Source organism: Triticum urartu, chromosome 3 (genome assembly GCF_003073215.2).
Source record: "Triticum urartu cultivar G1812 chromosome 3, Tu2.1, whole genome shotgun sequence".
In the NCBI taxonomy this organism is placed as follows: Eukaryota; Viridiplantae; Streptophyta; class Magnoliopsida; order Poales; family Poaceae; genus Triticum; species Triticum urartu.
In genome coordinates this window covers 60,501,289-60,514,384 of record NC_053024.1, presented here as the reverse complement: position 1 = coordinate 60,514,384, position 13,096 = coordinate 60,501,289, and the positions used below count along the sequence as shown (strand labels likewise).

At 46.2% G+C, this 13,096-nt stretch overlaps 1 long non-coding RNA gene across 1 annotated transcript; it reads right to left on the bottom strand.

Moving 5' to 3' along the window:
• Window positions 1-9,881: 9,881 nt before the first annotated feature.
• LOC125547954 lies at window positions 9,882-11,670 on the bottom strand. Its single transcript, XR_007300852.1, has 4 exons — window positions 11,360-11,670; window positions 10,963-11,098; window positions 10,397-10,602; window positions 9,882-10,318 (listed from the first exon to the last, which is right to left on the bottom strand). It is a non-coding gene; the product is annotated as an uncharacterized LOC125547954 (long non-coding RNA).
• Between the last annotated feature and the right edge of the window lie 1,426 nt (window positions 11,671-13,096).

Here is a 13,096-nt window from a genome sequence, read left to right as displayed (position 1 = left end):
ATAACCATTAGCCAAACAATGAAGTTCACTATATGGAAACCATTTAACTTTAGACATTGCTACCTTTCAACTGGAAAATACCACATCTGTGTATGCAGTTGCAGGGCACTAACAAAACTTCCAGTACTATAAGAAAAAATCTGGCTATTTTAATTACCTCCATGGTTATTGAACAAGAGCAAGATTGACTTGATTTGCACACAAGCACTTACAGCTGCGCAGGGGGATGAGAGGAGAGGAGAGGAGGGCACACCTCAGTCGGGTCCTTGTCGGGAGCGGTGGTCAGAGAAGCTGCAGGAGGCCGAGGCACCGGATCGACGACCAGCAGTTCGCCGGCCATAGGTGTGTCTCGCCATCATAATAAATAAATCCACAACCCAAATGGACCGACAAAGTGCAACTTACCCTTTATCGGATTAAATTAAGAACCAACAACAAACAATAAAAGATCAAGAACAACTTATATGCAGTGAAGATATGAGAGAAGAAACCTTTACATAAGATGGCTATAAACACTGGAGCATAAATAAGCAACACCTTTAAATACAAATAAAAAGGGTTCAGGGTTCATTGCATAGTGGGCTCAGATTAACCTTTCCTCGATCATATAACCTGCCCCCGTCATCTCTTATCACCAGCTCAATCTGTTTATACAGTAGAGCTGCCCTGGTTATCACTCAACAAGAATGACCATCCAAGGACAACAACAAGCATCACAGGATCAAAAAGGATTCTAGAGACACGAGGGAGGATCCAACTTGATACCCACAGGTGCCTCGATTGCTCAAAGGCACACTACTTTCAGCCAAGGTAATCATCATCGCCCATTTTGTTGCCATTGGAATTTTATCCGACGGCTCACAACGATCTGGTAAATATCCACGTGAGCCGAGCCCGAGATCCGACGCCCGAAAACACATCAGGAAAACGATCGGACGGCCAGAATGCTCTAATCACTGAGAACGCTCAGGTTTCGATCCATCTCATGTTTCTGGAAGAAAGGATTCAGGGTTCATTGCATAGTGGGCTCAGATTCGCCTTTCCTCGATCATATAACCTACCCACGTCATCTCTTATCACCAGATCAATCTATTTATACAGTGGAGCTGCCCTAGTTATCACTCAACAAGAATGACCATCCAAGGACAACAACAAGTATCACAGGATCAAAAAGGATTCTAGAGACAAGAGGGAGGATCCAACTTGATACCCACAAGTGCCTCAACTGCTCAAAGGCACACTTATTTTAGCCACAATTAATCATCATCGCCCTAGCACGAACGCCACTGATCAATCTAGCAAATCCAGGATCATAGGTATAGGACCAGGGCATCCACATGTAAACCAGAGCATCAAATGAGCTCCTATGATGTCACGCCCTCGATGCGACTATAGCTCCCACGTGTCGAAGCACGACTTAGAGATATAATTGCATTGAAGGCATATGTCGCAAGTGAGGTAATCTTCACACAACCCATGTAATACAATAGGGGAAAAAGATACATAGTTGGCTTACAATCGCCACTTCGCACAATTAAATGAATAAAGCATTACATCATCCAAATACAATCAAGGCCCGACTACGGAGCCAAAATAAAATAAGAACCCCAAATGCGACAAAGGTCCCCGATTGACCCCAACTGGGCTCCTCTACTGATCAACTAGAACGGAACAACACGAAGGACAAGGTCTTCAACGAGCTCCTTCTGAGCTGGGTTGCGTCATCTGCACGGACTCATCGGCACCTGCAAGCTGATTTTGGAAGTATCTGTGAGCCACAGGGACTCAGCAATCTCGCACCCTCGCGATCAAGACTATTTAAGCTTATGGGTAAGGTAAAGGTATGAGGTGGAGCTGCAGCAAGCGACTAGCATATATGGTGGCTAACATACGCAAATGAGAGCGAGAAGAGAAGGCAAAGCATGGTCGATAAAAGTATGATCAAGAAGTGATCCTATAGCAACCTACGTCAAGCATAACTCCAACAACCGTGTTCACTTCCCGGACCCCGCCGGAAAGAGACCATCACGGTTACACACGTAGTTGACTCATTTTAATTAAGTTAAGGTTCAAGTTATCTACAATCGGATATTAACAAATTCCCATCTGCCCATAACCGCGGGCACGACTTTCGAAAGTTCAAATCCCTGCAGGGGTGTCCCAACTTAACCCATCACAAGCTCTCACGGTCAACGAAGGAATAGACCTCCTCCCGAGACATTCCGATCAGACTCGGTATCCCGGTACAACAAGACATTTCGACAGGGTAAAACTAAACCAGCAACACCGCCCGAATGTGCCGACAAATCCCGATAGGAGCTGCACATATCTCTTTCTCAGGGCACACTCAGATTGTCTTAGGTACGGGTAAACCATCCCAGAGTTGCCCCTGGTGGCCACCGGCAGCTGACAGGTGGACCAACACTCAGAGGAGCACTGGCCCGGGGGCGGGGGGGGGGGGGGGGAAAAAATGATGACCCTTGGGCGCGCGACCCCCAAGGGAAAAGAAAAGGCTAGGTGGAAAATGGTAAAACCAAAGTTGGGCATTGCTGGAGGAGCTTTACTTAAGGCGAACTGTCAAGGGGTTCCCATTATAGCCCAACCGCATGAGGAACGCAAAATCCGGGAACATAACACCGATATGACGGAAACTAGGGCGGCAAGAATGGAACAAAACACCAGGCATAAGGCCGAGCCTTCCACCCTTTACCAAGTATATAGATGCATTAATTAAATAAGATATATTATGATATCCCAACAAGTAAACATGTTCCAACAAGGAACAACATCACCATGTTCCAACAAGGAACAAACTTCAATCTTCACCTGCAACTAACAACGCTATAAGAGGGGCTGAGCAAAGCGGTAACATAGCCAATCAACGGTTTGCTAGGACATGGTGGGTTAGAGGTTTGACATGGCAATTTGGGAGGCTGGCAAGCAAATGGTAGGCATCGTAGCATTGGCATAGCAAAAGAGCGAGCAAACTAGCATAGCAAAGATAGTAGTGATTTCGAGGGTATGATCATCTTGCTTGAAATCCCGCAAGGAAGAGGAACGAGTCCATGAAGAAGACAAACGGACGTAGACGAACGGGTCCTCACAACACGACGTTACCGGAACCAACCCGAAGAAGCAACACCGGAAAGAAACAAGCAATCATGGTAAACAACCATCACATAATCATGCCAAGATGCACAACCAAGTATGATGCATGTCCGGTTTAATTATGCATGGCAAGAGATGAAGCATAAAGAAACTACACATCTAGTCAAGGTTAAATGAGGCCGGAAGCAACGAACAACAAATCCGGAAACTCCTCATGTGCATATATTAGGTTTGGTCTTGTTCTGCCCTAAACCATATTTTAGAGTTGTTAAACATGCAAAGTAAGGCCACCATGTTAAACTAGGCATTTTTCTACCCCATTTACATATAAAGATTATTTAATTCGGAGCTACGGTTGAATAGTTATGAATTAAATCATTTTAGCATGGCATAGGAGCAAATTTAAACAACCATCATTTTAGACATTTTAAACATGGATGAAAATGACATATTATTAAACTAGACAAAATTCTAAGCAAGTTTCATATATAACTCATTTTAATCCGATGCACGAATGGTGAGTTATTATATGCATGACAATGAGGGTTTTTCTGTAAAACTGTAATACTCTGGATAAATAGGAAAATCCCAGGCGCTGAGAAAAAACATCACGCGCCGAATCCTAGAACAGGAGCATGGGCACGGAATAGCATGTTGCGCCCAGTGCGATGTATAGGTGGGGGCAGCTCACCATGGGCTTCGGCCCAGCTGGAAGCAGAGGAGGCCGGCGATAGCGTTTCTGGGCCTCGGGCCGTGCGCTGGGTCGGATGAAGCTGGGGCGGCGCTGGGCCTTGGCGCCTGTCGATGGAGGCGGCCCAGTTCGCTGGATCTAGAGGCCGACTGGCTTGGCGCTGGGCCTTGGCGCGCTGCGGCTGGATCCTGGGCCGCGCAAGCGAGGCAGCAGCTCGGGCGGAGTCAACGGGCGCGCAGCGGCGCAGCACCGCGATGCAGAGGATGCAGGCACGCGCTCGTCTCCATGGCTCGAACAGAAGGAGAGGCCGCTCTGCTCCTGCGGCTGACAACGAGGGGATGGCGGCGCTGGAAGGCAGGTCAGGTGCACGGCGGGGAGGGCGTGGTCAACGCGGTTGAGCGGGACAGGCTCGGTTCCATGCACAGCCCGATGCAGGGAAGAAAGGCGACGCGGCAGGAGCTTGACGTGATTCCGGCGACGCGGACGAGGTGAGGAGGAGCGGAGGTGGCCTGCTCCGGGTGGCGGCTTGCGAGGACTTGGCGCTGGCTTCGGTGGAAGCAGAGGAGCGACGCGACAACGAGGGCGGCCCTGGAGGCTCCTGGCGGCCGGACCCAGCGACGCGGCGGGGCCGACAAGGTCCTGGAGGCGCTCGGGCAGAGGTGCGAGCATCCTCTTTTGCTCGATCTGAAGTAGAGCAGCGACGGTGACAGCTTGCAGGCAGGATCGCGGGGCACGGCGGCGGCTGCACAGAGCAGGGGAGGTGCAGTCAGGCAGCGGCGCAGCTGCATAGGGCTCCGGCGACGCGGAGGCTTGGCGAGGCGGAGGGCGTTCTCTGGATCCGTAGCGGCGCTCGGCGCAGGAAGACGAAGGACGCCGACAGCTTGCTCCGGGACGAGGCGGCCATGTCGGGGCATGCTGTTGACAAGCAGAGGGAGCGAGTTGAGAGAACGAGGAAGACAGAGGAAGGGCGGCGATATACTCATCTACTAGCTATGGTGAGCTGCGGCTTGCTCGGGGGCAGAAGGACGGGCGCCATGCTCGGGGTGAGCTGCGGGAGGAGGAGCCGGGGAACGAGAGGAGTGGTGGCCGCTGCGATCTGATTGGGTGGAGATGGATCAGGAGGGATCCCGAGGTGGAAGAGGACTGGCGGCGGCGGGTGAGGGGATTTGGTGGATGGGACAAGCCCCTAGGATCTAGGGTTAGATAAAGGGGAACTATATATATAGCAAATGGATTTTTGGTTAGGGGCAAATCTGTCCCTCCGATCGTAATCGGACGGTCAGGAAAAATAGGCTAGGGAGCCCAAATGAGAAAACGGAGACGTTTTGTATATGTTTGGGGATGATCTGGATCCAACGGTGACGAAAGTCCGGTTCGGGTCCGGGACAACTCTCGGACGCGCGCGCGAGGAGGGCCGCGGGCTGACGAGAGAGGTTAGGTTGGGTCTGGCGGTAGGTAGTGGGCTATGCGGAAGTCCTCAGGCTGAGAGAAGAGAAGAGAGAGGCCCGCCGACTGTTTCCGGAGACCGAAAACGTCCAACGAAAATACCGGCTATATTGCCGCTATAGTTTAACGGTTGGGCTATCAAATGAGCTCCGAATTTGATGAAACTTGGCAGGCGACCTACTAACAACATAACAACACCACATGCCAACTTTCATCCCATTCCGAGAATATTTTCCCGCCACTTATAAAATACTATTTCGGACATGCCGCGGGCGCGTGCGAGTGTGTCTGGGCTCAGAACGGACAACGGAAGGAACTGGGAGAACCCGGACGGATGCAAGTTTTGAAAACATGATGATGCAATGCACATGATGACATGGCAAGATGCAACATGCAAGTAAATGACATGGCAACGACAGCGAATAACTGAACGACACCTGGCACATCGGTCTCGGGGCGTTACATATGATAGCAACTAAACATGAAAAGCAGCCTGTAAACACTAAGATAGCATGGATCCACAACTATAGAGCTCAAGTAGGAACCGATGCATGAGTAGGGCATAGAGCATCAACCAGACGAGCACCACATCAATATTGCCACGGCCATGTCCCATACAGTAGCCGAAGCAGAGGAGCAGATGGAAGATTGAGCTCACCGAGGGAGGTTATAGCTGAGACAGTACTCAGTGCGTGCCGGGGTTGCGCCTGAACGCCATCCAACCGGCGAGGAACCGCGTCAGAGTTGCGCCTTGCACCGTCCCGCCGACGAGCACGAACGCATCAAACAACCAAGTGACTCTGTGCACGGAATACATGTCACACAATATAAACAATCAGATATGCCATCACAATAGGCGAATAAACATCTAGTAAAAACAGAACAATGTAAGATCCACACTCACCTAAGATGAGCCGGGGCATGCCTATATGTGCTCCATTCAAATGCTTAACGCTACACAGATCAAGATGGAAAGAAATAAATCAGGTAGAAATCAACTCACCCACATCAACAATATAAGAAACAAACAAAAGATATTTCCCCCTGATAACACGAACCTGCAGCCACAGCACAAAAATCCTCCTGGAAGTTGAATTTGGCATCGACCTGGACTGCGAGCTATGAGAAGGGCTGCTCGAAGATCACGTCTCCTCAGCGACATATACCATCTTAGGGAGTCTAAACACCTCTCTCCGGGTCATAGCTGACACCACTACAAACAAAAGGGAAAGGTTTCGATGAGTACAGGTAAAGGAAGAAAAGGCCAACAACAATTAAGTAAGTGAATAGTTGCCATACTTTGAGGATACTCTTATCAGAAAAAATGAAGCTAAATATGTAAATAAAAGTTTCAGACCTATCGTATGTGCAATTATCAAAGTTGTTATTTTTAGTAAGCATAGTATCATTGGCCTCAAATTTGCATATCTGCTTTTGCAGCTGTATCGACCACAAAACAACGAGCCAAAAATTTACCATTAAAGACATTCCACATCACACGTCCATAAATCATGAATCGCACAAAAGAACAAAAAAGACGGGAGGGAGGTGGTATACCTGAATTGGAAAGGTTTTCGACAAGGAATTACAACTCTGTACAACGACAGCTACACCATTGGGATAGCCGTGCTGCACACAAAACATGCTCATGTCACATAATTGAGCGCCATGGAGAGGAGAGGTGGCCAGTAGTACGACAATGAGAGAACACCTACAACAATCGGCGAGTGAGCATAGGCCTAAAATTCATCTAGTTGCATTCTGCAAGACCTAGGTTGTTATTTGAAACTCATAAAGTGATAGGCCTCACAAATAGATGATCTATGAAGAGTAAGAGCGTGTAGAAAGCATCTGATCTATACATATAGGAAAAGCACCTACAAACCGGCGCCATGTCAAATTTTAAACTTGTTCAGAATAAGAATTCATGTGCCTAACAAAAATATGCCATCCCATAGCAAAGCTTTTCTCTTCTCCTCTCTGTTACCTCGAGTAGCTGCATTAGCTTATCATATAATTATTTCTACTATATGAAGAGAAGCACTATTTTAATAGATATGTTTGACAGAATTGGCAATAATTCTTTCAACTCAAGACATAAAATAGACAAGCCTTCTAGTATGGGGACTGGTATTTCCTAGCTGCAAGTATTTAGAACCATTGACAGAATTGCTAGTCTATTTAGTCACAGAAATCAGCACATATGTAAACAACATATCTAGATTTAGGAACACTACAAACACACGAAGCATAGACCGATAATATCTAATAATCTGTAAATCATACTTGCTATGGTGTTATCTTTAAGAGATGCATGTGATCTGATTGAGAAAAACACCTTGTGTGGCCATTCTGCTTGTGTGACCACCCATGCTCCTCACTAATGCAAACATCAATTAAACCATAATTGCAATTCAATATTTGGAAACTCAGATCATCACACCCTTGCCTCGGTTATTGTTGAATCATAGGAGCATAGTAGAAAGAAACAATAAATAAAACAAGCAAAGGAACAAAATAACCAACATTCCATGCACAAAGGTGAAAGGACCAACAATCATAGGCCCTACAAAGATCCAGACAAGGAACAAAAGGCATATATCTAGGCTCCACTAAAAACAAGCAGTGAAGGAAGGAAACGACAAACATCCAATGCACAAAGACAAAAATACTTTTGGCCTTTAACAGAAAGGACATGATCTACAAGCAGAACGGAGCGAGGCAAAAAATGCATACTGCCATACAATCCTACACCTAGGTCTGGAAAGAAGAGGAGGGCAAAGGAGGAGAAGTGGGGTTGACCCGCAGATCCGTGAACAAAGATGGACGAGGTTGCTAATAGATGATGTGCACGCACAGATCGAAGGAGTCACCGACCAGGGGATTGACCAGAAGGTCATGAACCGTGGACCAATCTGGATGCAAAAAAGATGAAAAAATAAAGATTAGCAGTAGCCAATAACCAAAACGGAACAAAATAGTGACATACCTACGAATCGACGAGTGCAGCAGAGGTGGAGCACCATGGTGCGATGTGCTTGCGGCCCGAGCTACGGCGCAGCCGCGGCACCGAGTGGCAGTGGCAGCCTGTGCTCGAAAAGCAGAGCAACAGACGAGGACTGAGGAGGAGGGGCACCCCTGGCACGAGCAAGGGACCGCGCTGCTCGGGTCGAGCACTGGCGCATCTCTATAGCTCGAGGCCGGCGATGGGAAGTGCGAGAGGAGATGGGCCGGCGATGGCATGAGAGATACAGCAGGGAAACGAGCGCAAGAGAGGAGGGGCTAGGAGATCGAGTGCGGGATCGAGTGGACGGCAGGAATCCACCGCCGCCACGGACGCCATCGCCGGCGCCGCTGATCCGCCGCCCTCCTCCGTGGCCGCTGCCGCCGTCGCTATGGTTGGTGGGAGCCGCCTAAGCGTGCGGGGCCACGCGGTGGCGTGTTGGGGAAGGAAGAACGCGGGCGCCGGAGCCGTTGCCGCCGTCGCCGGATGAGGAGCGAGCGAGGGAGGAGGGAGGCGGCTGCGTGGGAGGGAGGGAGGCGGCTGCAGGAGCGAGCGAGGGAGGAGGCTGCTAGGTCTCCGTTGAGCGGCCCCCTTTTATACCCCCACCACGCGAAATGACCGAAATGCCCTAGTGGGGGCATGGTATTTACATTTTGTTGCCATTACTATTCATTCCAGCAGTGATCGTCTCAGATCCAACGGCCCAACTTCCTCCAGATGTCGATCCAACGGCCCAAAACTCATCAAGCCACACGATCCAATGGTCCAGAATCGCGATCGCTGAGGAGGCTGTGTGATCCATCCGTCTCTTATTTCTGGATTGGTTGACCAGGCTGGCCCTAGGTTGGCTTCCCCAGCGTGGCCCATTTGCATAAGATGGGGCCACCGCTTTTCAGCTCTTTTTCTGTTGAGTTTTAATTTTCCAGAAAATATGTGGTTATTATGTGGCATGTTCAATATGTTTGCTTTTTAGCAATCTCTATAACATGTCTTATTACTATAACGACATTGTTTTGCGATCGAGATTAAGTTTTCTCGCACAACAATACTAGACCATAGTGGCGCGCGTTGCCGCGCCCGTCGGTTTTTTCTATAAAATGATAGGAATTTCTATAAATATATTAAGACATGAACCATAAAAGTAAATTTGCATTAAGACCAATAAATATCTCCAGTAATTATTTTTTGTGGGCGATTAAATATCTCAGTAATTAAACATATAAAATTAGTTGATACTGAGCGAAATAGTGCAAAGTCGGTTCGAGCCTTGTGGGTATTTAGTTAGGACTGTCCATGGATAAATGTTCGATTTTTGTTATGCATCCTACCCGCCACCTTGTTAGCCTTTAACTCCAGGTGCATACGGCCTCGCAACATGCTCCAACTTACCCATTTGTAAAAAAGCACACCATTATAGTATTTCCCTACTAATTTTTCTTGTATTTAAGCATTTACAGAGCTATAATATATTTTCTTAATAGCACAGATTAACACCTCTTGAAGAATCAACAATCCAAACAATATACCAGTTTAGGGGGTATTCCTAAATTATGAACGCAAAATTTTAGGATGATTCTTAGTCTTCACACCATGTATATTCATAGTAACTCACCACAAATACTTCACTCCATATATATTCAGATAACTTTACTCCATATTTAGATAATTCACATGACACAAATTTTGAGTATATGGCACGACATTTGATAAGACAGTTGGTGAGTGCAAGTCTGTTTCATCAACCAATGCTACCTGCGGATTTTCAACCTTACACGAGGTAAAAGATATGGACCAAACATATAATTATTGGCAGTGGGATTCCTTACCCCTAATCAACCATTAGTTGGAAAGCCTATAGAAAAAAAACACTGGGGCAGAGAGGAAAGTAATTTGATAAATTTGGAAGAAAAATATAATTCTGTCAGTACATAGTTAATGATTTCTGTTGTGAGAATCCTTTTTTGCCTATAGTTTCAGCTATGTGTTCTGCTATAGATAGGAAAGTAGAAAAGGCACCTCAAGTTTCAGTTTGTCCCAAACTTATGCAAGTTATGCAACAAGATATCTTCCTGCAAAAAAAAGCAACAAGATATTACACTTTTTGTGTATATATAAAGTCAGGATAAATAATTAAGAAGGAAATATACCTTATAAGGTTTGTTCACAATTACCATCAAGAAGGTCGCTGAGTTTCCTTCTACTCACATAACACCCTGAAACAATTCTTCTAGAGCCCTATAATTTTTTCCACAGACGTAAACCATCCACAGTTGGTCTCATGGCTGACAGGCTATTGGCAAATAGAGGATCCGAAGAAAACAGTAAGGACTTTTGAGCCATTGAATCCAACACCCTGCAGTAATATAATCAAATCTTGACTGGAATTAGTATGGCAAGATATAGCCTCGTGCATGATATTATACTCCACATCAAGAAAATGGTGAATCAAGGAGAAGTTGATGTATATGCCAAGTAGAGTAGGAAAAATTATAATGCCTTGTTCATCACACTGCCAAAACATTATGAAAAGTAAGAATCTTCCTATCTTTTTAGATTGAACATAATTAAGCTTAGTCTCAATCATTGATCAAAAATTCAGAAGTGATGTGAGATTCTCACCTGACAGAAAAAAGGTTGTCGTGGGACAAATCAAGAAACCTATTATCCCAGTTTTAAATCAATCCAGAAGTAAATCAAGCAACAACGGACTGACCTTGTTTGAGGATGCAACCAGAACCACCGTCCGTTGCACATAGAGAAGGATATCGTAGGCAAAAAGGAGTGTGCCGGCGGCAGACAACAATGTTGGAGCAGATGATGCCAGGTTGCAGCCTTGGAGTGAATCCAAGCTGCAAAGCCAATGGAGGCCGGGAAAGTCGTCGAGCGTCAGGACCAGGAAAGGCATGAGGAATCAGGAATTCAAAATCTAAGTAGAGAAATTACATATAATGAACCAAAGAATATAAATAGGCTTATACGAAGTAAGGAGAACATAGGGAATAAGGCCACTAATTGATGCACCACCATCGAACTTGACTAGGGAACAGACCGGCGACACAATCAAATCATACAGGAAAGGGGGAGCGTAGGGACGAAGTATATATACACACCTCCATTAATTGCCGTCGGCGAGTGGCGCACATCACCCGCGATGAATTCTCCATTGAACTGATAATTGATTGCCTCCTTCAATCCCGGCAAATCCGTTTCACTGGTATGGCTCACGAACAGTCCACCACCGCTTCGCCTGATCGCATCTACCTGCGTAGTAGGAGGCTAGAACCCGCTTGGTCGCATGGTTCGCTGCGTCTGCGTGACAGGCAAGGCCGCGTGATCACATCGCCAAGCTTGGCTCGCGGTCGCTATGCGGGTCTTCATTCATGTCCACCATACATCATCATGCCAGGGTTGCAGCCGAGCGAGCGTAATAAGGGTCGTGTAGAGGCCTGTTCTTTTCCTCTTTTTTTAGGCAAACTCGCGGCCTGTTCTTTTCCTCTCGCTATGGATAAGGGTCGTGTAGAGGATGGGAAGTTGGCCAAGTAGGCCCGAAATAACATCAGTGGCCCAAAATTGTCACCGGAGTAGCATCCCAGTACGGATAGCGGCCCACGCGGGATTAAAAGCTAGTCGGACGGCCAAAAATGCGTACAAGTGATGATCCAACGGTCTCAAACGCAGATAGCCTGGGATGGCCGGAAAAGTGTTCGGTTATAATGTTTCTAAATTGATTTGCGATTGAGAAATATATTTTTTTCTCGCAAAACAATCTCATTGCGATTGAGATTAATTTTCTCTCGCAAAATATTAATTCACCCTGTTGAATTATCTTGCAACTTGATACATGATCATCTCATTTAATTTGAGGTCTATACAATTCAAGTTTTTTTCACTTGAACATCAAGTTTGCAATATCATTACTATTTATTATAATAGTGGTGTATTTCCGTTGAGTGCAATGTATTCTAGAAGGTGCAAAATTTAAAGTGATTTCTTCAAGCTGATGCTTGGGATCACAAGATAGTCATATGGATCTAATGCCTACGCAGATTATCGATGACTACTGATAAAGTCTACATTTTGTCGTTTCGACATTATGATTGCTTTACAAAGTGCTCTCCCACACATTTTTCTAAGTCATGACATAAGGCATTATGAGTGAGTATTTCCTGATTTCATCAGATTATACTCCCTAATGTTGCGAGATCTACTTCATTCTGGAGATTATCTTCAAGGTGTCATGCTTAGCAATTTGAGATTCGCATTAATGGTTTCAAGATAACTTCTTGAAATATCCATTAACTTTGCAACATTACCATGATGATCTTTAATTTACTAATCATAAATTAATTATCTCTGGTAACCGATGGCTAGAGAATTGAGGCATTCGCCCTTGATGGCCACCACTGCCCTACTTGGGCCATGGACATCATGATCGCTCTTATGTCTCGTGGGATAATGTGTGCCATCAAAGACCTGTCGGATTCTCCTACGGTTAGAGTCACACCACTAACAGAATAAACATGTTGCTTTATGCATCATAAGACATTATATCGATCCAGATCTCAGCATCTGGTTATTCTGTATTAGCAATCCCTGGGATACAAAGAACCTCAAGGGCAAAAGGTTTGAAGGTCACTTCTTCAATCTGACATCATCATGGCAGTCTGTTGTTTGCATGACGTTCTTCTAGAACCGAGCAATAAAATGACTATCCAACTGTCACAGGACCCTATGAGCACGGAGAACATGAAGGTTGAATATGCATCAACTGACATGTTTGGAGACTACATTTAGTCCCTCAATCTCGTTAGTGATCTATTTATTTATGTCCATTTCTGATGTTCTAA